The sequence below is a fragment of the Nyctereutes procyonoides genome, unplaced genomic scaffold (genome assembly GCF_905146905.1).
Source record: "Nyctereutes procyonoides isolate TBG_1078 unplaced genomic scaffold, NYPRO_anot_genome, whole genome shotgun sequence".
Taxonomy (NCBI): domain Eukaryota; kingdom Metazoa; phylum Chordata; class Mammalia; order Carnivora; family Canidae; genus Nyctereutes; species Nyctereutes procyonoides.
The window spans coordinates 20,784,411-20,809,117 of NW_026575051.1; the positions used below are offsets into that span (position 1 = coordinate 20,784,411).

The window sequence follows — 24,707 nt, forward strand, 5'->3', positions numbered from 1 at the left end:
AATTTTTTTTTAATTTTTATTTATTTATGATAGTCACACACAGAGAGAGAGAGGCAGAGACATAAGCAGGCTCCATGCACCAGGAGCCGACGTGGGATTCGATCCCAGGTCTCCAGGATCGCGCCCTGGGCCAAAGGCAGGTGCTAAACCGCTGCGCCACCCAGGGTTCCCACAACTACTGGTTTAAGTTAACATAGCTGTTGCTCAGAATTTTCCAACAGCCCGGACCTCTAGTGCTTTTGTCACCCACAGTCTTCTCAACCCAGCAGCCCGATTGATACTCTTAAAACCAAAGCCAGATGATGTCACTTGTGTACTTAAACCATCAAGCAACCTATCATCTCAGTTAAGAGTAAAAAAACCCTTACAGTCGCTTATAAGGTCCTTCGTGACTCAGCACCAGTGTCTTCTACAGCTACTTTGTCTTCTACCCACAATCACCTCTTTAGTACTGGACTTGCCTCAGGGCCTTTATACTTACTCTTCCATCCGGCCTAGTATAATCTCACTTAGAAATCTACAAGACTTACACTTTTACTGCATTCTCTATAAATGTCATCGTCTTAGATCTTAAGCTCTTAAGTTTGCAACATGCCTCTCACATTCTAGAACCTTTTTACCCTGCTTATTTTCTTCTTAGCACTTACCACTATCTGACATACTAAAGATTTACTTTTAATATTAAGGTCGAATTCAATTCTCGGTTCTCAACTTCTTCAAATGCTTAGCTCTGTTAAAAATAAGATTTTAAAACAGGACAGATTCTCAATGTGTCTTTTACTTTGCTGGTTATCAACAGATAACTTTCATAATTGATTTTAAAAATTATGTAATATATTAAAGAGCTGAAGATTTCTAGGGAGCAGACAAAAGCAGACAATGACCAAACTTCTGGCTAAAAATTATGTGCAACTGGCAAAGAGTAGCCATGTGGTGTCTATTGTTGAGGAGTATATTCTGGATGAGCTGTTGTGTTCTTCCAGTGCTCTTTATGAGTTTTGGCAATGCTGAGGTAGCACAGAATATGCTTTGCCTTTATTCCATCATTTATAAAACAAGTCCTCTAATAATTACTCATAAATGATTTAGTCATGCTAGGTCATGTGATATTTTAGTTTATATGCACTATAAAAGGCCTTGCTTTTGTGCACCTGCAATGTTAGACATGCTGTTACATTGCAAAAACTGGTAGTATAATTTCTTTCCACAATCTCAAGTTCATTGTTTGGCAGAAGTGAAAGTGTTAGTATCGTGAGACTCACCTGAAATTCTACGAGTGTGTTGCAGTTCAATTGCAAACTATTGTTTGGTATCTGAACATGAAGCACATTTTTTTTTTTTCAAATTCAAGTGTATTCCCTAGGGTTAGGTTCACTAAGTCAATTCTCTTTTAGCTAAATAGCATTACAGTATTGCGTTCTAATCTGAATGATTAAATGACGCACTCTATCAGATGTGGGGCTACACTCTCAGATGTATTTCAATAGAATGAACTCAGGTATAAAGCTTAAAAAGCTATTAGATACCCTATGTGCATAAAAGTGAGGCAATTTTAGGCTCTTTCAGGTCTACAAATAAAAAGTACAATAGTATATCATTACTTTTGCATTTTGCTCAATAAGATTAACTTCTACATAGTCTTAAACTTTATGTAATCTTTTCTTTTGTCTCTACACCCTTTTTACTTCCTTGAATGTGACCTAGAACAGAATGTTTCTTTCCTATTCTCCCCATAATTGGAGCATTCCATGCAGGCCTTTAAGAAAATCACTTATAATATTAATATTATAATTATTTGCTTATACCTCTTTTCCCCAACTCAAGGCTGGAAAATGTGTCATGTGTCATCTTTTTCCTCTAGCTTTATGCTATGCCAGATATTTAGCAGGCATTCAATAAATGTTCACTGAACTAGACTCTCAAAAGACCACTTACTTTCTTCATGATAAATACAGCAATAAGACAGCAAACTGTTTCATGATACGCGAGAAAGATTTTTGAGGCCCCAAATTCATTTCATCAGCTTAATGTGCTCTGATAGTATGATTAGCAGCTTCTGAAAGTGCTCCCAGTGATCCCTGGCACCTGATCTTTATGCCCATGAGTTGGACTCAGTAACTTGCTCCTAACAGAAAGAACAAGGCAACAAATAATGGAAAGATTTTCCAGGATAAGGTTGAGAAAGAATTGACTACTATCTTACTAGCAGTCTCCATTGCAAACTTGTTGAAGCAAGGTGCCATGTTGGAGATGCTCACAAAAAAAGAAACTAAGTATGGCCTCTGGCCAACAGATAACTAGGAACTGAGGTCCTCAGTGTGATAGCCCACAAGGAACTGAATCTTGCTAATGACCACATCAGTGAACTAGCAAGTGCCTTCTTCCTTAGCAAAGCCTTTAAGAAGACCCCAGGTCCAGTTAATTTTAATTGTAGACTGTGAGAAACCCCAAAACATAAAACCCAGCTAAATGAGCAATTCCCCAATTCTTCACCTGCAGAAACTTTGAGAGAAAAACTGTCATTTTAAGCCACTGTTTGGGGATCATTTGTTATAAAGCAATAGATAACTAATACAGATAAAATCAATAATTTTACTTTTAAAAACAGAATCAGAGACAGAATAATTGAAATGAAGTTTATTTATTTGTTGGAACAATCAAGATATGCCTGATATTTTGATAACTATGTCAATATTTTAGTTCTAAGAATTTGCCTTTCCCAGTATGGTTTTCTCATATCACAAGAAAACATTTACACATATGGGAGTAGGTTGCCAAATTTCAAAAGGAGGAGGTAGAGATCAAGGCAGGCCACTCTGTAAACAAAGCAAGGCATACAGCTCCATGGTATGAGGGCTGAGAAAGGACCTACATTCTCAGCCCAACATCAATAAACGGTTTTCAACTCAGAGGGTTAGTCAAGTGCTTCAAATTTTCATTTCATTTTTGCTTTGAATCAAGGCATTGCCAGTTGGTTACTAATAAAACACAAACAGGAAAATAGACACAAACACTATGTAAGAAGAAGAATACACTGTACTTTCATTTACTAATAGGTAGGCCGAATTAGTTTATTGGATCAATTAAGTTCAGAAAGCATGAAAGCCTGGAAAGTTTCGTTGTGGTGAAGAGAAATTCCCAAACACCAGGGATAAAGGGTGCCATAGTGGATGTACAGGACAAGCATAAAAATACAAAATTAATATTTCAGGAAACACAAATGCTCATTTCACTTTTTAAATTTTCCTGGGCACCTGGCAGCGTATCTGGAAATATGTGGATACGGGGTATATATTTACTGAGTATTTTTTGGGGACCTGGTATGTGCCAGGAATTGAGAGAATAAAACTATAACACTGGGTAAAAAGTCACATACCTTAAGAAGTGCAAAAAAAGTGCTTTGAAAATTCAAATGTTGCAGAGGATGAGAAAAGGGAATCGAACCCCTTGCAAAGGCTATACTCTCCTTAAAACTGCTCACCTCCCCCTTTTCCAGGTCTCAACTTACAAGTCACCTTTTCAGATGCACCTTTCCTATTATCTTGGGTAAAAAATCAGTCTTTCGTCTTTGCATTTCTCCTTCCTCAACCACACGCTAATCCTGAGTTCACAGCACATTGCGTAATCTGTAATTGTTTTGGTTGCTTATTTTTATCCCCACCTGCCCTAATGAAGCTTTTACCCTTCAGGATGTTAGAAACAAGTCTATCTTGCCCCCCGAGGTGTGCCGGGCATAAAGTAGGCACACAATAGATATCTGCTGAAGGACCCAAAGTGAACTGTGAAGTCAAATAAGGGACTGGTATAGCAACAGGAAAAAAAAAAAAAAAAAAGCTGCCTTTCCAGACAGGGATGTCCAGACACGGAATCCAATCACAGCTCTTACTCCGACGAGCAAGGCCCTGTTTGCACCGCGCGCTCAGAGAAGCCAGCAGGGATTCTCGGGGCGCGGGGACGCCCCTCGCCGGGGGCCTGAGAGCAGGCGCGGCTTCTCCCTCCCCCCTCCCCCCCCCCCCGCACCTGCACCCCCGCCCCCACCCCCGGTCTGCATCGCAGCCCCTCTGGGGCCCCTATCACTTCCGGGCCCCCACAGGCGCGCCCAGCCCGCGGACCAGAGCCCGCCCACCGGGCTCCCCTCCTCCTCCTCCTCCTCCTCCTCCTCCTCCTCCTCCTCTCGCCCGGCGCGGGGACCGTGGGGCGCCCGCCGCACAGGGCGGTGCCGCCGCCGCCCCTGCGCCCCTCTGCGGCTCGCCCCCGCCCGGCGCCCTCCGCCCTCCGCCCTCCGCGTCCCCGCCCCGCTCCCCCGACGCGGTCACCCCATTCATCCCGCGGCCGCACCCGCCAATCACCGCGCACCGCCGGCGCCGCATCTGGCGATGGGGCGGGGCCTCGCAGGCGGGCGCGCTCCTTCCCCGCCCCAGGCTCGCGCGCCGGCAGGGTCATTCCCGGGCGTTGACCGGCCTCGGCCCGGCGCTGACCCGGCGGGGGACCCGGGGTGGGGGTGGTGGCGCTGAGCCTGGGGGCGGGCAGCTGGGCGGCCCGGACCGCGGAGGAAGGCCGGCGGCCCGGGGGAAGGCTGCGGAGCGGTGCTGCCTCCGGGGTCCGCGCGCTGCGCGCATCCCGCCCGGAGCATCCCGCCCGGAGCATCCCGCCCGGAGCATCCCGCCCGGCGAGTGCGGCGTCCCGGGTCTCCGAGGCGCGCGACTCGGTGCAGCTGCCGGGGGTGGGAGAAAACGGCGAGGAAACGTGTCGGCGGGCGGCCCAGCCCAACGCCGGGGCCGGGGAAAAGCCTCGAGAGAAGCTTTCAATTATTTTATTTTATTTTATTTTATTTTATTTTATTTTATTTTATTTTATTTTATTTTATTTTATTTATTTATTTTGCTTTCGATTATTTTAGTCTCCCCCCCCCCCCCGTGAATTAGCCCTCTGCTCTGGACTTTGCTGACGTGTGTCCACTGCCGAGAGGGAGGTATTACAAAAGGCTGAGGTTTAAAATTTAAATGTGAGGTTGCATTAACATTTTTAAAATTTGAGCTTTAAATTATATTTGCTTGTGGCAGCCTCATAAACTGTGATGTTGAAAATACTTCTTTTGGGGGCATCCCAGCTGGCTCAGCGGTTTAGCACGCCTTCGGCCCAGGGCATGATCCTGAAGACCTGGGATCGAGTCCCACATCGCGGTCCCTGCATGGAGCCTGCTTCTCCCTCTGCCTCTGTCTCTGTCTCTCTCTCTCTCTCTGCATCTCTCTGTCTTTCATGGATAAATAAAATCTTTAATAAATAAAAAAACACAGAGCATATGTTTTAAAAAAAAGAAAATACTTCTTTTGGAATATTTCATAAATGGGCTCCTCCCTCCACCCCGCCGCTGTCTGATTTATCTTCCATAGTGTCTTATTTCCCCAGGAAGGATAAGAGGAAACCTAGTTGGCTTTTCTGTTGGTGGGAAAAGTCACTCTTTCACTCCCCACTCTCCACCCCGTCCCCAAAACACTTAAAGGCACAGAAAGCACTTTGATCACAAACTGCTGCTAGATGTTTTCACTTCTCATTTAATTCTCTCTCTCTCTAAAAGGTTTTATTTATTTATTCATGAGACACACAGAGTCAGAGAAGCAGAAGATCCACGCAGAGGGAGAAGCAGGCTCCCTGCAAGGAGTCCGATGTGGGACTCGATTCCGGATCCTGGGATCAGGCTCTGGGCCAAAGGCAGACGCCCAACCGCTGAGCCACCCAGGCGTCCCTCATCCCTCGTTTAATTCTCCTAACCAATCTGTAGGAATAGGTATTATCACTCTTTTCAGATGTCAGAACCAGATCCAGATGAACCTGGCCAAGGTCACAAGTTTGTTAGTTACAAAGTTTGGGCCCTTTCCACAATTCTTTCCCTGAGATCATGTAATTTCAATCCTCAGTAAGTGAAAGGTGGGAAGAAATCTAACGCTTTGGGAGTCCTTAGCTCAGGATGGTGCATCTAGCCAAGTGCAAGCACTTCTTGGAGATGGATTTGTGTTTCTTGAGAACTCTGTTAAGTGCATAGTTTTCATGCCAGAACTTTGAAGAGTTCTGGAAGTAGAGTTCCTTGAAGTTCTGAAATGCATGGTCACATGTGGGCTGATGCCTTTTGCAACCCTTGCAACCTGACCTGAAACAAAACCCCTGTTCATAATTAAGTGTTGCCAGTGGGGATGCTGGAAGGCTGCCCGGTCTTGGTTGGATTAAAGACGGAGTTAATTAGGTCACAGAATGCTTTCTGTGGGTAGAAAGTAGCAAGCTATGATCGGACTTTTAACTCAATCCGATTTAACAGATTGGCTGAGTATATCTGCTCCATGCTCCATGCTGTGGGTACACAAAGATGAGTGAGAAGCTTTTCCTGCCTGCTAGAAAAGATCACAGTTGGGTTAAGGCACATTAGTGAGTTCAGAGTATGAATAATAGTAAAGGAAGGCAGTACAGAAAGTGACAATAGGTGGATACCAGGCAGGAATTATGGATGAACTTTCACCAAGCAGTGCAGGTCAAAATGCAGAAGGAAAGGAGGCCTCTTTAGGCTCCAAGATGAAGAGTCGGGACTTTTCTTCACCAAGCAGCCAGAATGGCCTTTTTTGAAGAAAAAAAAAAAAAAAGCCAACCCAATATCCTTCAACATCCTTTAACAGCTTTCCCATTGCACTTGGTACTAAATCCCAAATCCTTACTATGATGTGGAGCCCTGCGTGATGCAGGCCCTGCCTACCTGCCCATCCTCCCAGGGCACCACTGTCTATACTTGCACCATGCCCTTCATCTCTTTGTTTCTCAGAAATGAAACTTTTTCTCAACCCAGGCCTTTTACACAGCATCCCCCCTGCCTGGTCACTCCACTACCCTGTCCCCTTTCTGTACCCTTTTTCCTAGGTCATCTGTTCTATCTCAGCTTCAAGTTGCTTCCTCTGAGAAGCTCCCCTTCTAAATAAGACCCACTGTTATAACTCTCATCAGATCCTTTTGATTCCCCTTGTGCTTAGCAAAATTTTCTAAGATATTGTTATTTATGTGATTATCTCTTTGACATCTGCCTGTCCCAGCAATGCACCATTTTTTCTAATAGGGCTTATAACAACTTATAAGATATATTTATTTCTGAAATTACTTGTTTTTATGTCTGTTGGCCCAACCTCCTGTGGGCTCCATGCACACGTGTTTTTGTTTTCTATCATATCCAGCAGTTAGCACAATGGTTGGCATATTGTCAGTGCTCAATAAATATTTCTTGAATTAATTCTCAGAATCTGTCCATCTAGAATACATGTTGGGGAATAGTGGGAGGTGGGCTGAGAAGATAGGATGGAGCAGATGCAGGGGGTAGAGAGAAGCATTTCTACCCTGTGTTAGATCTGTCTGGTTGATACGGAAGCCACTGGCCATATGTGAGTATTTAGCACTTGCAATGTGACTAAAGAACTGACTTTAAATTGTTTACTTTTAATTAACTTACTTGTATTAAAGTATACCTGGGACAATGTGGCTATATGAAGCTACTTTTAAACATCTTTTAAAAAATTAATTTATTTTCAAATTTAAATTCAATTTGCCAACATATAGTATAATACTCAGTGCTCCTCCCATCAAGTGCCCTCCTCAGTGCCCATCACCCAGTTATCTTATCCCCCCACCCACCTCCCCTTCTGCAATCCTTTTTTGTTTCCCAGTTTGGAGTCTCTCATGGTTTGTCTCCCTCTCTAATTTTTCCCACTCAGTTCCCCTCCTTTCCCTTATAATCCCTTTCACTATTTCTTATATTCCACGTGTGAGTGAAACTATATGATGAATGTCCTTCTCCAATTGACTTACTTCATTCAGCATAATACCCTCCAGTTCCATCCATGTTGAAGCAAATGGTGGGTATCTTCTTTATCAATTCATCCGTTGAAGGACATTGTAGCTCCTTCCACAGTTTGGCTATTGTGGACATTGCTGCTATGAACTTTGGGGTGCAGGTGTCCCAGCGTTTCACTACATCAGCATCTTTGGGTAAATACCCAGTAGTGCAATTGCTGGGCCATGGGGTAGCTCTGTTTTTAACTTCTTGAGGAACCTCCACACTGTTTTCTAGAGTGGCTGTACCAGCTTGCATTCCCACCAACAGTGCAAGATTATCTTTTCTCTACATCCTCACCAACATTTGTTGTTTCCTGTCTTGTTAATTTTAGCCATTCTCACCAGTGTAAATGAAGCTACTTTTTAAATAAGTTTTATGAAATTCAAAAATTGGGTTAAGGAAAATATAGTTTTAGACTTAGTTTCGCTAATTCTAGGGGCTATACCCAAAGAATTGAAAGCAGTGACTCAAACACATACTAGTACATCAAAGTTCATAGCAGCAAATAGCCAAAAGATGGTCATACCCAAATGTCCACCAACAGATAAATTCATAAGCATAGTGGGATATATATGTGAATATAATTCAGCCTGAAAAAGGAATGAAATTTTGATACATGCTACAACATAGATGAACCTCAAAAGTGAAATAAATGAAATAAGCCAGTGGCAAAAGAACAAACATGGTTTGATTCCACTTATATGAGATAACCTAGAACAGGCAAATTCACAGAGAGAAAGAAGAATAGAGGTTACCTGGGGCCAGAGGAATTGGGGAGTTACTATTTAATGGGGATAGAATTTCTGTTTGGAATAATGAAAATGTTCTGGAAATGAATAGTGGTGATGTTTGCATAGCCTGGTGAATACACTAAAAGCTCCTGAATTGTACCCTTAAAAATAGTTAAACTGTGAATTTTATGTATGTTTTACTGCATTAAAAATTAATTTCAGTAATTCCTTTTTACTTTTGAAAAATGTGGCTTACTAGAAACATTTAAATATCAAACATGGCTTCCTCATTATGTTCTATCAGGCAGCACTGGGTTAGACAATGGAGAAGATGAGTAAATTTCTGTGGTGAAGGGTTCACTGATGTCTGTGGCATCAGGAAGGCTGCTTGCAAGGAGGGCAAGAGGGTATCACATTGTGATGAATCCAAGAATTTAAAATTTGGCAGAATAGGTTATATATAAAAAGATACATATGGAAAAGCCTGGATGGACAGGGGAGGGGATGCACATAGGATTTGAACAAGGAAGGGCTTTCTTTGTGCCTAAAGTGGGAACCTTCTAGAGACAGTGTTTTCTTTGCAGTAACAGGATAACTTGGCAGTTATCCCAGCGTGATGTTTCTTAATTGTTGAGGGATCAAATGAATATCGTGTGTGAGAAAGCTTTTTAATCTGAGAGAGGTATCAGTGAGGTGAGAGACAAGGGTGAGACACAGATAAAGTAAATCACAAGAATGGGATTTCTTCAGGGTGTTCATGGTGATGCTTTCCATCTGTCCGCTCCTGCTTCTATAAAGAAGCCCTGGCTTGGGAGGTTTTCTACTAGTGCCACAGGATCATTTGTATAAAACTGTGAGAAGGATCATCCATCTTGATTCCTTTAGTGAGAGAAACCCACACCTCCATAATTGTGCCATCACTGTTTTCAGAATAGTGTTCTTGGAGAACAATTATCTTCACACATTCAGCGTTGCTCTGTTACTTGTGAAGTTTTCAACCACCCAGAAGCCAGGTAAGTGCTGACCCCAACTCAGGAATGTGTACTGGGCCCAAGGACAAGAGCTATAGGAGAAGGTGTCAGGACAACAACCAAAGACAATTTGTTCAACTTGGTCTGTAGCTCCTGGAAGCCAGTGTGAGATATATGATCCAGAACTGCTTGAGAGCTGATCTTGTGGGTTCTTGAGAGTAGTTCTCAAGAGCTACATGGGTTGCCTGGACCTGACTCCAGCACATCCTTACAGCCCTCTGACAGTTTGGAAACGGTCCAGTTCTTTGGGCCCCAGAGTAAGAATGGCTGTCGATGGGGCACCCAACACCAGATCCACCCTGGTCAGAAGTACATGTGCCTCTCCAGAATTAAAATTTCACCTGCATGAGGCTGAAAATGGCTCTGAGACTGGGACTATAGGGAGTGAGGCCAAGTTCCCTGGAGAAAAATCCATATAGTCAGAATATGAGTTTAATTCTCTACAAAACAATGCAGGGGCATTCTCTGCCCAGATGAAATCAGAAGCTTGGTGGAATTGCTAAAAAGTTTGTACCGAGTAAGCTTTGTATCTATCTGCATATTTGTATTTATTGCTGTTTTTAGGTTTAGCATGGCTTAGTTTTTTTAAAAGATCCCTGTGAGGCCTAAGATTATGTCCTTGTCTGACCATTCCAATAAGTTACCAAAAATAAGTTCCTAGAGCAAGTCTGTATAGCATTGGTGCTGGTATGGGATGAAGGAGTAGGTTTTAAATACGATCCAAATTCCTACAGCCTACCTCTGTCATAAATAGTGCCTTTGGAGAGAGTTTACCCTTAGGCCCAACTGTGTTGGCCTGATCATGACTAAGAGCTTACATTATGTTTCTAGATATCACAAGTAATTGAGTTACTAACATAGTTTCTTTTGTCATCTTAGCACAGAATGCTATTTCTGTGCTCCCCATTTCATGGCTAGGTTTGCTCTCCATGGAGTAGAAATTCGGATACTTATCTAAAAACAGAGAAGATCTTTGGCTTGAATGTTTTACCTAACAGCTGGTTTAACTGAACCTGGTAATGATTCTAGCATCCACCATTTTCCACTTCAAGGAGACATGGGAGCATTACACAGATTCCCAGGGAAACAGAGGCATGGAGAAAAGGTGCTCATCTGTTAAATGCTTAAATTGTCTGAGATTAACTATTAAGATTGGGCTCCAAACAGCAGACTACTAGAAAAAAAAAATCACTGTTTTATAAATTAGCAAACTTCTTGGGGCTACTGGGTGGCTCAGTCAGTTAAGCATTCATCTCCTGGTTTCCGCTCAGGTCATGATCTCAGGGTAGTGAGATTGAGCCCCGTGTTGGGGCTTGTGGAGCTTGCTTAAGATTCTCTTTCTCCTTCTGCCCCTCCACCACCGGAGAAACCTTAAAAAAAATAAATTAGCAAGCTTCTTGATTCATCTTATGCGGTAATGCCAGAGAATGCAGCTCAACTAAAGGTGCTAAGAGATTAAAAAGGATACCTAAACCTTTTAATCCACCAACACCAATAAATGGTAAATTCTTTAATCTTTTGGATGCTCTGGGAGAGATATGGTGGTTTTATATATCAATGACTATAATATTTGTACACTAAATTGTCATGATGTCAACATTTCTGCATTCTCAATTTCTGGTAGTAGTTGCTGTAGTTGTTGCTTTGTTTTTTATGAAAGGTTAATGGCATGGTTCTCTATTGTGTCTTGTCCTCTTGTTGCCTAACAAATCTAAGCTGTTTTGGTAAAGTCCAGTAACTGTTTACTCACTACACTAATGAGAAGCCCTTATGGGAAGGGTAGAAACCACTGCTATCAACGGTTTGTTTTTCTGAAGGATTCATAAAAAATCTCAAATCCACATATTGCTTGGTCCTGAACGAACACAGATTTTTATATCCTATAACCAATTTTGTTTTTCCATGTTGCTACATTATCTTTTTATTTTTTAAAGATTTTATTTATTTGAAAGAGAGAACTTGCAAGTCGGGGGGGCAAGTGGAGGGAGAGGCAGAGGGATTCAAGCAAACTCCCCACTGAGTGCAGAACCAACACAAGGCTCCGTCTCAGGACCCTGAGATCATGACCTGAGCCAAACTCAAGGGTCAGACACTTAACTGACTGAGCCACCCAGCTGCCGCTCTATTATCTTTCAAAAAATGTCCATTTAATAATTGTACCATAGTCATTGCTTAAGCCATTTGTACTTAATGTAAATTTCTACGTTTTGGACCAAATCTACTGAATCCAAATAACTGGAGGTGAGCTCAAGAATCCCTATCACACAAATTCTACTTTACTAGAGCTGGCTTAAAAGTTGTAATTTTCCATTGTTATAAATAAATTTGCAATAAATGCCTTTGTGAACCTTTGATTTCCTTCTTTGAATAATTTCCTTATTTTTTTAGTATGTCATTTTTTCCTAAATAGGATGAACCAAAAGTACATGTGACATTTAATCTATTTTCCTTTTTAATATTCTTTTCCCATATTAATTAACAAATATTTCCAAGAATAATAGACTTGATTTTTATCTACATTTTAAATCCTGCATGTGAGACAGCCAATAGTTTAAATCTAGAGAAATTAGGAGACAAAAGACAAAATATTTCCACACTCTACCTGGTTGACTAGGTTAGGAAGGAAGGCAATGGAGATGTAAAGGGGATTTGTTTCCACACATGTGGGAATAGAAGTAACTAGTGGTAGTGAACGTTGTTCATTCTTAGAGAGAAATTTCGCATACTTTTTAAAAGATTTTATTTATTTGAGAGAGAGAGAGCATGAGCAAGATGGGGGGTGGGGGGAGAAGCAGACTCCCCACTGAGCAGGGAGCCTGATGGTGGCTCCTTCCCAGGATCCTGAGATCATGACCTGTGCTGTGCAGGTAGCCCACAATTTCACATTAATTATCTGATTAGGTTCTCTTAACCCTGTGAGGTAGATATGATTATTCTTACAGTATGGATAAGGAAGCCAAGGCTTAAGGTTGCTAAGAAATTGCCCAAGGCGTGGGTGATTGAATGTGGGAGTTTTCCTGCCAGCTCTGTTCTGTGCTGTTTCACATCATAGGATTTATTTATTGGGAGTACCCTTTTCTTAAGAGAATGTTCAGAGAAGTTTTCTTCTTTACCTCTACTTTTATTTCTGTTTGAAACTTTGGACGATCCCAGTCGGTTTAATGACAAAAGCAGGTAATAGCAACAAGTAATTGGAAAGTACTGCATCAGGTACTGTAGAGAGTACCAAGATGAGAGGGAACAGCCCAGGCCTCTAGGGGCTTTCATATGGGAAATATAAATAGCATGTTTAAGACAAGAAGGGGCCAGGGACCATAGAAGATTTTGCTGATTTCTTCCTTGACATTTGAGGAATAAGAGGCCTAACATTCCCCATCTGAGTTATTTCAAATAATCCCTCTTTGCTGGTCTCCTTTCATGAACTCTAAGCTCCTCAAGAGTGGGACATGGGTTCCCAATGCCTGTCGCTGTCTCCAAGGTTCATGCACTGCCAGGTACAGAGCTGGCACACATTAAATGCATCTTGGCCCCAATTTCTCCCACATACAATATGTTTCATGATGTTTCCCCCCACTTAATGGGTATTTATTTAGTTTCTACTATGTGATAGGCACTATTCTAAGAAACTTGGGAGATCAGGGAACAGAACAGACAAAAATCCCTACTCTTGCAGAGTCAAAATGTATAATCATTGTTTTGCCCTCCAGGAGTTTGATCCTTGCATGGTATATAGCAGAGGAGAGGTGTTGAGAGTCTTGGCTTCCAGCTTTAGTTCTTCTGTACTCTTACAGCTAAAGAAATGCATGACTGCTAATAGCTGAAGAAGTTTCAGGTACCTCCCTGTTACTCTTTCTGTTAAACTTGACTCTACATAAACCTAAACTTCATTTGAAATTTTAGGGAACTGTCTAGGCAAGGACCTGGAATGGTGAAGGGCCTGCTTGAGGGTGGGGCTGGTGGAATGGATTAGCTTGAAATTAGGCCAGGCTGAGATCAGAGTAGAGAGCCTTGGAGAAGCCATTTAGGTTTTGGGTAACTGAGAGTGTTTTGACGTTTTTGAGGAAGAAAAATAAAGTATTATCTGTAGAAGGAAGGTTTCCCTGGTAGTGGTGAGAGGGTTCACCACAGAGTACCAAGACAAATTAGGAGGGTCTTCCACAGAGCCTGCTATGAAATACTAGACCTATAGCATGACAGAAGAAATGAGAAGAGGGAAGGGAAGCTGCACAAGTAGAAACAATATAACTAGATGGCTGATGGAGAGAATTGGTGAGGCTGATAGGTATCTGGGAAGATGTTAGTGACATTAGCCATTAAAAATACAGAGCAATAAAAAAAAATTACAGAGCAATGACCAGGCTTTTGATTGCTAGATGTGAATGATATAATGAATGCAATTTTGGATATTTTGTACCAATTAAGTAGGACAGCACCAGTCGTACTGCTTATGCCAAATTATTACATTTAATTCATCTCAATATATATTTCTAGAGTTCCTACCACTTGCTAAGTGTTAGAAGTCATACAAAGATGAATAAGACAAGAAAAAACAAAGATGAGTAAGACAAATATTGCCTCAAATAGCTTTCAGCTTGATGACAGAAATAAAAAACAACAATAAAAGGTAAAATACAGTATTTCATAAGAGAGGTATAGGAACCATCAAGACTTGAAGAAGAAAAAGCTTATGGTCCTTTAGGGGCAAGCTGTGATGGTTAGATATATATATATTTTAATTAAAAAGCATTTTTCAGCATATTTCCAAGGGCCTTGGCCGGCTGTGGCCATGGGATCTCCAACTGCATGCGAGAGCAACCCAAAGACACTTTGACAGCACAGGTCAGCATAAAGCCTACGTGCAGCTGCCATGCACCTTTCCTAGAACTGCTGGGGGTGGGGGCATTTTTTCCCCCGCAAATGCCAAAAATATCCAATGAAATAATTAAGTTCAGAAACATCTAATAAATGTGGACTCAAGTGCAGTGATTATACTATGAAAATCTTAGTGAATTCCTTCCAGGGGGATGGCATGAGATGCTGTTTACCATCCACCTGGAGTTTCCTTGGTGAAATCTGAAAGCAGCCTCTGTACTCAGAGGGCAGGGAAAGATGGAAGGAAGATGCAGGCCATTCCAGGTTGGTAGATGGCAATTTTAATAAGCAAAGGGAACTTGTATACTAGGCTTATCGTAGCCTGCAGCAAGATGAGGAAAAAAATTTTTTTAGCAACAAAAACCTGTTTTATTTTTTCCAAATACAGATACAGAAGTTTGCATGTTTTGCAAATATTCCTTCAAAGCAACATTTCTTATACAGTCCCTTTGTTCTAAAAGCTCGTAAACATAGATATGTATCCACAGTGCAATGTTGGCTTATCGAGGATCCACCTTGCATAACACTCATCATTTAAAAAGCCAAAATGATTAGTCGAACCAGACTAAGGCAATTTGTTTGGTGGATAGTTTTTGTCAAGGCAATTTTTTTTCGGTGGATAGTTTTTCTCTAAAGAAAATTTAGGTAGTATACATATTTCTAAATGGTAACAGTAATCTTTGCAAATAATAGTTTCTAGGGCTCCAACTTGGGGTTAATTCAACTTGACCCAGAAATTGGGGTTGGAGCCCCTCAAGATGGCTTTAAATTAGAGAGGTACATTGAGGTTATGAGAACTTGGAGTCATCCCTGCTTCTCTAAGGACAAAAGTCACAATGCATGAAATGAGATGATTTTCTTGACAAAATTTAAATACTAAACCCAATAATGGCCACTTGGAAAAATTAGGGTAATTCAGTTTCTGCTTCCATCTTTGGAGAATACATGAGATTGACTCCCTTAGAATTGTAGTTTTTCCAGTTGTGATGCTCAAATATATTTTCAGAAAAGAAAAATCAGTGGTCTAATAATACAACAGTCATGATACCTCATAGTTGTGGCTCCCACCCACCAGCCAAATCTTAAAAGTTTATAAAGTTTAACCAGGTACAATGTATACAGTGTCAGTGTTCTCAATAACCACATCACTCACTATCTCAAGGCTATGTCCCTGTAGTTGCCTCTGGGAGCAAGAAAGGCAAGCAGAACCCACATCCCAAGGATGGGGGTGGGGGGACACCTCTGAGTGTCTGGGCTAGCTCACAGGTCAATTAGCAATCATGCTAATTGGGATAAAATCATTATCTGCTCAGCCTTGAGGAATTCAATGCTTTACATTATTTGGGACTAGTAGATTTTTCCAGAGCTCTTCTGTGATCATATACAAAATATTCTGGCCTTATGTAATTCAGGTTGTATTTTCTAACTACTTTTGCAATCATGTCTTTTTGATGACGTTCCCCAACAGATGCATGAGTGAAAATCCATGCCTATAAACAGCTAAGAAAAAGACCGGCAAGGATGATTTGGGAGATTTCAACTTACTGTAGCCAACACTTGCTGGCTGAAGATGATGTATATACTTAGGCAGTCTCTTGTTTCTGCTCTTGAACACTTTGATACACCACAGTTTAGGTTTTCTTTGAGCTGGTCAGTCCCCAGGCAACTTGGCTGATAAGGGCAGCCTTTTTAAACACTGCAATTGGGGCACCTGGGTGGCTGAGTCGGTTGGGTGTCTGCCTTTAGCTCAGGTCATGATCTCAGGGTCCTGGGATGAGCTAGCTCTGTGTAGGGCTCCCTGATCCATGGGAAGCCTGTTTCTCCCTATGCCCCTCCCTGGTTCCCCTCCTCACCTTATGCTCAGGCGCACGCTGTCGAATAAATAAAAAATCTTTAAAAAAAGAAAAACACTGCAGTGGACATTGTAAGCACTGGTAAAAATCTCTTTTGAAACTCAGATTTTAAAAAAATAGTACTATTTTTCTGAGTTTATTTGATAAAAACAAAGATGCATTTTCTTCCAAATTGTCAGTGGTTAAGTTCTTTAGTAAGTGGTCCAAGATAGCCAGGTTGTGTGGCAAACTGGCTGGTGTCTATTTCCTTCCACATACATAGGTGTCTGACCAGGAATGCTTCAATCCATGTACCTTTTCTTTCTTTCCTCATTCTTTTTGGCAATTGACATCGCTTTCTTTGCAAAATAACAGGATGCTTCTTGTCTTCCAGCCTGGGAATATTTTTTCACATCCCTAGGGTTAGAAGAATTAAGAGTATTGTCCATGGTTCTATTGGCTCTTTTTCTTTGTTGGAGATGATAAATTATTTTATTTTCAGCATCTTCATTTAATAATTATGGGGCTGGCTTCTAATGACATGTTGCTCATTAATTGCAGACTGAGATCATAAGGTGTAATTCTGTATCCTCTTAATAGAGCTGATGAGTCACTGATTTCAATTTGATCAGCATTGGACTGTCAAGCCGGAGCACCTGTCCTGGTCTCAGGAGTAAGAGGTTATTGAAAATCGGAGCCAAACCAGACTTCCCACAATCTCTCAGCCAAAGCCTCTGCCCCATCCCAGTTAGTATGCTGGAATTAGCTTTGGCTAAAAATCATAATAGGGTCTCTACAGCAGGGAGTGTTGAATTTAAATCTGCTTTTGTTTATTTTTTAATTTTAAAAATTTTATTTATTTTTGCTTTTAAATATGCACTGATTCAAGCTGTTTGGGTTGAACATCTGTTTAGTTAAAAAATTCTATTTTTCGTATGTGTTTTGGTATATAGAAGTAATATAGACTCATTGAAGAAAATTTGAATTACAGAATGCTAAAGTTTGAAGAAAATGACCCAAACTACCCATCATAACTCACTATTGATGTTGTATTTCCTTCTTACCATTTTTGTTTATAAAAACAATTTATACATATATACCTTAGCTTGAAAAATATATATATTTTTCGTTCTAATTTTGCTTTGCAAATTTTGTGTGTTCTTAGTTTAAATCACCAATCCTTTGCACCCGGTCACCTTTGGAGTTGTCTTTGTTTCCCTTCTGTTACACATTTACTCGACATCTGGACCTTTGTGTCTGGTCAGCATGGGACCTTTGGCCACATTTCATTAATAAGGCTAATGCCCAAGAAGGGGGAATCACACCACTTTCCCAATTCTGATTAAAGTATCCTAGTGCATGAGGTTTCATTTTAATAGCCTGATGTATAATTTGATTATTTTTCTGCAGGATGAGTTGTGCCAAGAGCTATGAATTTCATAAAAGACTTTGACCTGACCAGAGGCTATCCCATTAAACATACCCATACAATGCAGGCTCTAAAAGCAAGTTTCAGAGAATTTACCATCATCTGGTCAGATGCTCACAATCCCATTTCTGCAGTCCTATTTATATAAACCCAACAGTTTCATGGTTGATGATTGACTATAGCTGTGTGTGGAGACTTGCACATTCAGGGAGTATGAAATTAAGGGAATCACCTATCACCTCCTCTGTATGTTTTCTTTTTTGAAACTTCGCTCATGGCCACTTCAGTGGAGCCAGACCTAGAACGTCAGTTGTGTGTGTTTCTAGAAACCATAGGTAAGTGGTTACTGTGATTGGTTCTCAATCAGGTTCAGCTGGAAACAGGGAATTACTATTTCTGAGCTTAACTGATGCCTGGAATTTTCTAAGCAAGGCAGGTCTTTACAGCTAGGTATCTGAAAATTCAGAAGAGACTCCCTTTTTACGTTACTCCCTTGAGGATCATCTGGCTTAGCTGAAACTGGCTAGAATGTCATCTACCGCCATTGCCAAATCCATCCCCCATGTCCACTCAATTTCCAATTGTAAGCATTACGTACCTCCATAGTTAATTTAGACAAAAAAGCTGATGTCTTCAAAATGTCTCGTTTTAATAGATTTTGTTTTTCTGAGTAGCATTGGCTCAAAAGTGCTTCACATCCTGACAAAGAAAGATGTTATAACACAGCAAATATCGATGTTCTCTAATATTGTACCCAGTGCAAACTGGAAGAGGACATGGCACAAATGTGTACACGTTGCTCATGACAACAGCAGACACTCTGGCCAATCTCAGAAATGGCTCTAGCAATGTCCACAATAGCCAAACTGTGGAAGGAGCCTCAGTGTCCATCGAAAGATGATGGATAAAGAACATGTGGTCTATGTATACAATGGAATATTACTCAGCCATTAGAAACGACAAATACCCACCATTTGCTTCAACGTGGATGGAACTGGAGGGTATTATGCTGAGTGAAATAAGTCAATCGGAGAAGAACAAACATTATATGTTCTCATTCATTTGGGGAATATAAATAATAGTGAAAGGGAATAGAAGGGAAGGGAGAAGAAATGTGTGGGAAATATCAGAAAGGGAGACAGAACATAAAGACTTCTAACTCTGGGAAACGAACTAGGGGTGGTGGAAGGGGAGGAGGGCGGGGGGTGGGGGTGAATGGGTGACAGGCACTGAGGGGGCACTTGATGGGATGAGCACTGGGTGTTATTCTGTATGTTGGCAAATTGAACATCAATAAAAAATAAATTTATTTTTTTTTTTAAAAAGAAATGGCTCTAGCGCAGAAGGGCTCGGAGAAATCATGTTACCCTAGAAATCATTGGCAAAGCCAGACTGCGAAGACATCATCAGTACAAGGGTTTTCAGCCTTAGTGAAGTCAGAGCAGCATGCAGGTGCTGAGCTGGTCTTTTCAGATGCCTTGAACTTCAATCAGTCACTGGCCCAGGAAACTGTTAACTGCAGGCAGCTGTTTGCAACCCTCCTTGCAATAGCAAAAAGTTGGAAACAATCCACTGAGATAAATGATAGAACAAGAGAACAAACAAGAGAATTGTACCAGGTTGCTGAAAAAGAATGAGGCAAGGTATCTTTTTATGTTTTGACACAGGGATGTACTTAAGTGTTTGTGTGTGTGTGTGTGTGTGTGTTTAAATAAATGAAAAAGAATAGATTACATTATGGTATATACATCATGATTCCAGGGATATGGAGAATAATACCATATATACCTCTGCCTGCATGTAAAAGTTCCCTAAGAGCACAGAAAAACAGATAGTGGGTGTGAAAACTCTAAGGAGAGAAGTTGCAGGGGGTGGGTTAGGACAGCAGAGATTTTTACTTTTTACCTTATGCATATCTGTTCTACTTGAAGTATTTTTAATACACATGTACAATTTTTTAAAAAAGATTTTTTAAATTTATTTATGAGAGACACAGAGAGAGAGGGACAGGGAGAAGCAGACTCCCTGTGGGGAGCACGATGCGGGACTCGATCCAGGACCCCGGGATCACACCCTGAGCTGAAGACAGACGCTCAACCACTGAGCCACCCAGGCGTCCCCACACATACTATTTTGAAAATGAAAATTAAATGGGAAATGAAACATTGTATCTATAGTTAACAATATTATATCATACACTTAAAAATTCAAGAAGGTAGATCTCCTATATTCTTACCACAATAAGGTAAAAAAATATATAAATGAGACATGTTTGAGGTAGAAACCAAAAAATATAAAAAAGTATGAAAAAAATGGAATATATTATAAAATATATATAAGTGAGACATGTTTGAGGTAAATATGTAAAATAAATAAGTGAGACATGTTTGAGGTAGAAACCTAAAAATATTAAAAAAATATGAAAAAAATGGAGAAAATAGAACCTGCGATTCTATCAACTAGAGACAACCGCTATTAATATTTTGTGATGTTCCTTCTAGTGTACTTTCTGTGGACATACATACATAATTATATTTTGAAGGAGAGCATACATTTGTGTAGTTTATTTTGCCACATTTTACGGAGTCTGTTTTTCCAGATTTAAAGAAATCTCTAAAACATTCTGTAACATTCTGCTTTACGGCTCTACTGTAATTTGTTTACCCATCCGATTCTTCAGTAATCTCTTAAGGTCTTTTCCTTTATCATGTAAACAATCACGTGTGCCATTTATTGGCAAAGCTCTGGGCTGTAACCACCCTGCAGTGACTTGTTCCTCAGACTGGGGTGAGGATGGGCTTGGGGACCTCCTGGCAGCATTTCCCGCACAGATTAGCATCCCCTTAGAGAGAGCTACCTACATGTTTGCCATTTGCAAATATCATTGCCCTTAATCACTCTCTGGCTCCTTACCCAGCTTTATATTGTTGTTAATGTGTAGTGGGTAGGTGTTTTTGGTTCCTAGCATTGCGGCCACCTGGCCATGCCATATATGTCCTTGTTCATTGTCTGTTTCCCCACCTGGACTGGAGATGGCACAGATGGCAGGGACTTTGTGTGGTTTTCTTTTCTGCTAAACTACCTGCGCCTAGATCAGCGTTGGGCACTTGGTAGGTTGTCAATAAACACAAGCATACGGCAGGAGGATCGTCATTGCTCTTATTTCTCTTTTCTGCTTAAAAAGAGTAATTACTGTTCAGGTCCTAAGTATAAATATTGCCTAAGCAGCCCTTATGAAGTTAGTAAGATGTATTCCTTGGGTTCCCACTGTTTGCTCTTAGAATTACCAAATGTTAGACCTAATCTACCTTTCCCAGATAAAAGGAAACCTAGGTTCATCACATAAGTAAGGGCTGAAGTGAAAGAGAGAAGGGACAAAATGATTTCTTTGGGAAATTTACAATCTGAATGGAAAGATTGAGACCTATGAGCAAATGGTAAACATTTTGTGGCAATAGATCGTCATGTGTCACATGGTAGGTGTAACTCCATTTCTAACCTTCCAGGATTTTATAATCTGGCAAGAGACAATTTAAACAAATGACATGTTTCTAGTGCTAAATAAAGGGGGAAGCATTAAGAATTGCAATAGAGAGGGGCAGCCCAGGTGGCTCAGCGGTTTAGCACCACCTTTGGCCCAGGGCCTGATCCTGGAGACCCGGGATCGAGTCCCACGTCAGGATCCCTGCATGGAGCCTGCTTCTCCCTCTGCCTGTGTCTCTGCCTGCCTTTCTCTCTCTCTCTCTTTCTGTGTCTCTCATGAATAATAAAAAAAAAAAGACTTGCAATAGAGAGATACGTTTTGGGAGCCGACTGAAGAATTCCTTTTGCCTGGAAAAGCTGAGACAGTTTCATGGAGGGAGTACTTGAGCTGGCGTTGGAGGCTGTGTACAGTGCCCAGAGGTGGGGAGGAAGGCATTAGAGGCAGAGTGCATTATGTGAGCAAAGGCACATTGAAGTGAAAATCCTTGGCATAACTGAAAGATGGCAACTCTCTAACACTTAGAAGACAGGAGGAGAGGGATATAGGTGATGAGGGCTGGCCTGAGAGGGAAGGAGTGATGGGCTGTGAGACAGGAAATGCTCTTGGGCCAGATGCCTCTGTGTTGTGGGTTTGGTTCAGTTACATAAGGGGTGGGGGGAGACACTGAGGGTTTCTCAGAGATGTGACAAAATGGGATCTGTCTTCAATGATTAATAGGATCGAGGACGACACACTGGGATTGAGGTGGAGAGGAGACCTAGAAACAGTGTGACAGTGAAGAAGCTTGTAGTTGATGGTTACAGTGTAATGGAGATCTGAGTAAGGGAATAGCTGGAAAGGGAGCAGAGATGGTTTTAGAGATACTTCAGAAATAAATTGATCGGAACTGCTTGGGGACTTCTGAAAGCCTTCGGAGTGTTTTTTGTTGTTGTTTTAAAGATTTATTGGACAGAGAGAGCACAAGCAGGGGGAGCAGCAGGCAGAGGAAGAGCGAGAAGCAGATTCCCCGGCTCCCCAGCTCCATCCCCTGACCCTGAGATCATGACCTGAGCTGAAGACAGCCGCTTAACCAGCTGAGCCACCAGGTGACATAAACATGGGCTGTGCTATGAGGTCAGGAGAGTCTCTAGGTTTTCAGATTGTGGCCTGAAACTAGGGGAGGAGCAAAACAAAACAACACAACAAAACCATAACAAGAAACCCTGAAAAGTAAAAGGAAACAAAGTGAAATTTTCAAGTAACTCTGGTTCTCTGTGTTCTGAGAAGAAGCACAAAAGCTGCAGGTTGAAATGCCCAGGGATTTTTGGATTCAGATTTTCTTTCCTCTTCCCTGCATCCCTGGTTTCTTCTCAGAATATGCTTCCAAGACTGTCTGTCTGAGGCCAGAAAGCCTTTCCTGGTTTGCACACTGTCCTTTGCATTGGGTAAATCCTGTTCTTGGCCATGTTGGGAAAGAGCCCTTTGCAGCTCAGGATGGTGGCTTTTGTGGGATGCTCTGTGACTAAACCAGAAGCAGATGTTACCCTGGGTTACAGACTTTCTAACAGCCAGGATTAACTCACAATAATCCTTAGTTCCTTTATGACAGTCATCCCTCCACCTTTGCTAGACTTGTCTGTTGCTCAAACAATATCTGTACAACACCACCGGTTTCCATCTCTGCAGGACTGCATTGGGCTAGATGTAACCTTTGCTCCTTTTACATTTTATTTATTTCTAAAATATTTATTTATTTATTTGAGGTGGGGGAAGGTGCAGAGGGAGACAGAGTCTTAAGAAGACTCTGCACTGAGATCAGGGCCTGAGTCAAAACCAAAAGTTGGTGGTTTAACTGACTGTGCCATTCAGGTGTCCCTGCTTTTTTTTTAAAAAACTGTGTCAACTATGCCTATCCTCTCATTGCTTTCTCAAAATTCATCCTTTCCAAAGAGCTTTCTTGATCCAATTCTATCATTCTTTTTTTTTTTAGATTTTATTTATTTATTCATGAGAGACACAGAGAAAGAGGCAGAGACATAGGCAGAGGGAGAAGGAGGTTCCCTGTGGGGAGCCTGATACAGGATTCAGTCCCAGGACCACGGGATTATGCCCTGAGCCAAAGGCAGAAGCTCAACTACTGAGCCATCCAGGTGTCCCCAATTCTTTCATTCTACTACAAGATCTCTGGCCCACCTTTTTTTTTTTTTGTCAGTATACTACAGAAGCCGTGTTTATATTTATTGTATGTGTGCCCTGTCCCTGTTATTTGACTGTGACCAAGAGCTCCCTGTAGTCTCTACTCTATTCAACCTCTTTTTGGTGACGGCTGAGTGATATCAAAGACAGACATCAGTTAAAGTGATAGGGGCGATTTTAAATAGTAATAGACTACTGCAACAGGGGTAAGAGTCCAGTGAAAACTGAACTCAACTCTGATTTGTCCGGAGCTGGTTGGGCATTTTTTTTTAAGATTTTTAATTTATTTATTCATGACAGACACACAAAGAGAGAGAGAGGCAGAGACACAGGCAGGGAGAGGGAGAAGCAGGCTCCACACAGGGAGCCCAATGTGGGACTTGATCCCGGGTCTCCAGGATCATGCCCCGACCGAAGGCGGCACTAAACCGCTGGGCCACTGGGGCTGCCCCCTGGTTGGGCATTTTAAAAAAATAATGGAGGAATAGGGAGGAGGATGAGTGAGGGCTCTGTAGAGTTAAAGAAGTGAAAACTTAGAAAAAGCCAGAGGGGGTGTGGTGAGTGTCCATGTGAGAGAGCCATCTGGGTTTGCTAACTGGCACTTTCTGAAGCCAAGCTCCTAGCTTCCCATAGACATTGGGGGACAGGAGCCTGTTCTATTTTCAGGTGTTGGCTGGAACAAACAATACATTCTTTTGGCAGCCTTGAGTTTTCACAGGTGGACACTTTAAGAAGGTCTAGGGTCATTCTAGGGATTTGGCTTTGAGCCATTAGAAACTGTTAATGTTTGTTCAAGTCTTTTTTTAAAAAAATATTTTATTTATTCATGAGAGACACTGTGAGAGGCAGAGACATAAGCAGAGGGAGAAGCAGACTCCTTGCAGGGAGCCCAATGGGGGACTCAATCCCAGGACCCCGGGATCACAACCTGAGCCAAAGGCAGATGCTCAACCACTGAGCCACCAGGCGCCCCTGTTCAAGTCTTTATTAGGCCATGTTGGGGCCTAGTAAGGAAGACGGCTCAGAGAGAGCTGGCTTGAGTGTGGGTCAAGGAGAGAATCTTTGTCAAAAGGTCAAGAAAAGAAAGAACATGTGGAAAAATATCCACTCTCATCACGATAGAAAGTTCTGAGACCAGGAGAGGAACATCATCAGGAAACAAGGGATAACTTCAATTACACTGCCCACAAAAACACTGCTAAACTCAAATCAACAAAAACTAGGTTTATTGTCCATACTGTGTCCTGCTAGAATCCAAAGAAACTATTTACTTTATCTATCTCTGG

At 41.6% G+C, this 24,707-nt stretch overlaps 1 non-coding gene across 1 annotated transcript; it reads left to right on the forward strand.

Moving 5' to 3' along the window:
• Positions 1-14,380: 14,380 nt before the first annotated feature.
• On the forward strand, positions 14,381-14,515 carry LOC129513202 (small nucleolar RNA SNORA44). Its single transcript, XR_008665183.1, has one exon. It is a non-coding gene; the product is annotated as a small nucleolar RNA SNORA44 (small nucleolar RNA).
• Positions 14,516-24,707: the final 10,192 nt, after the last annotated feature.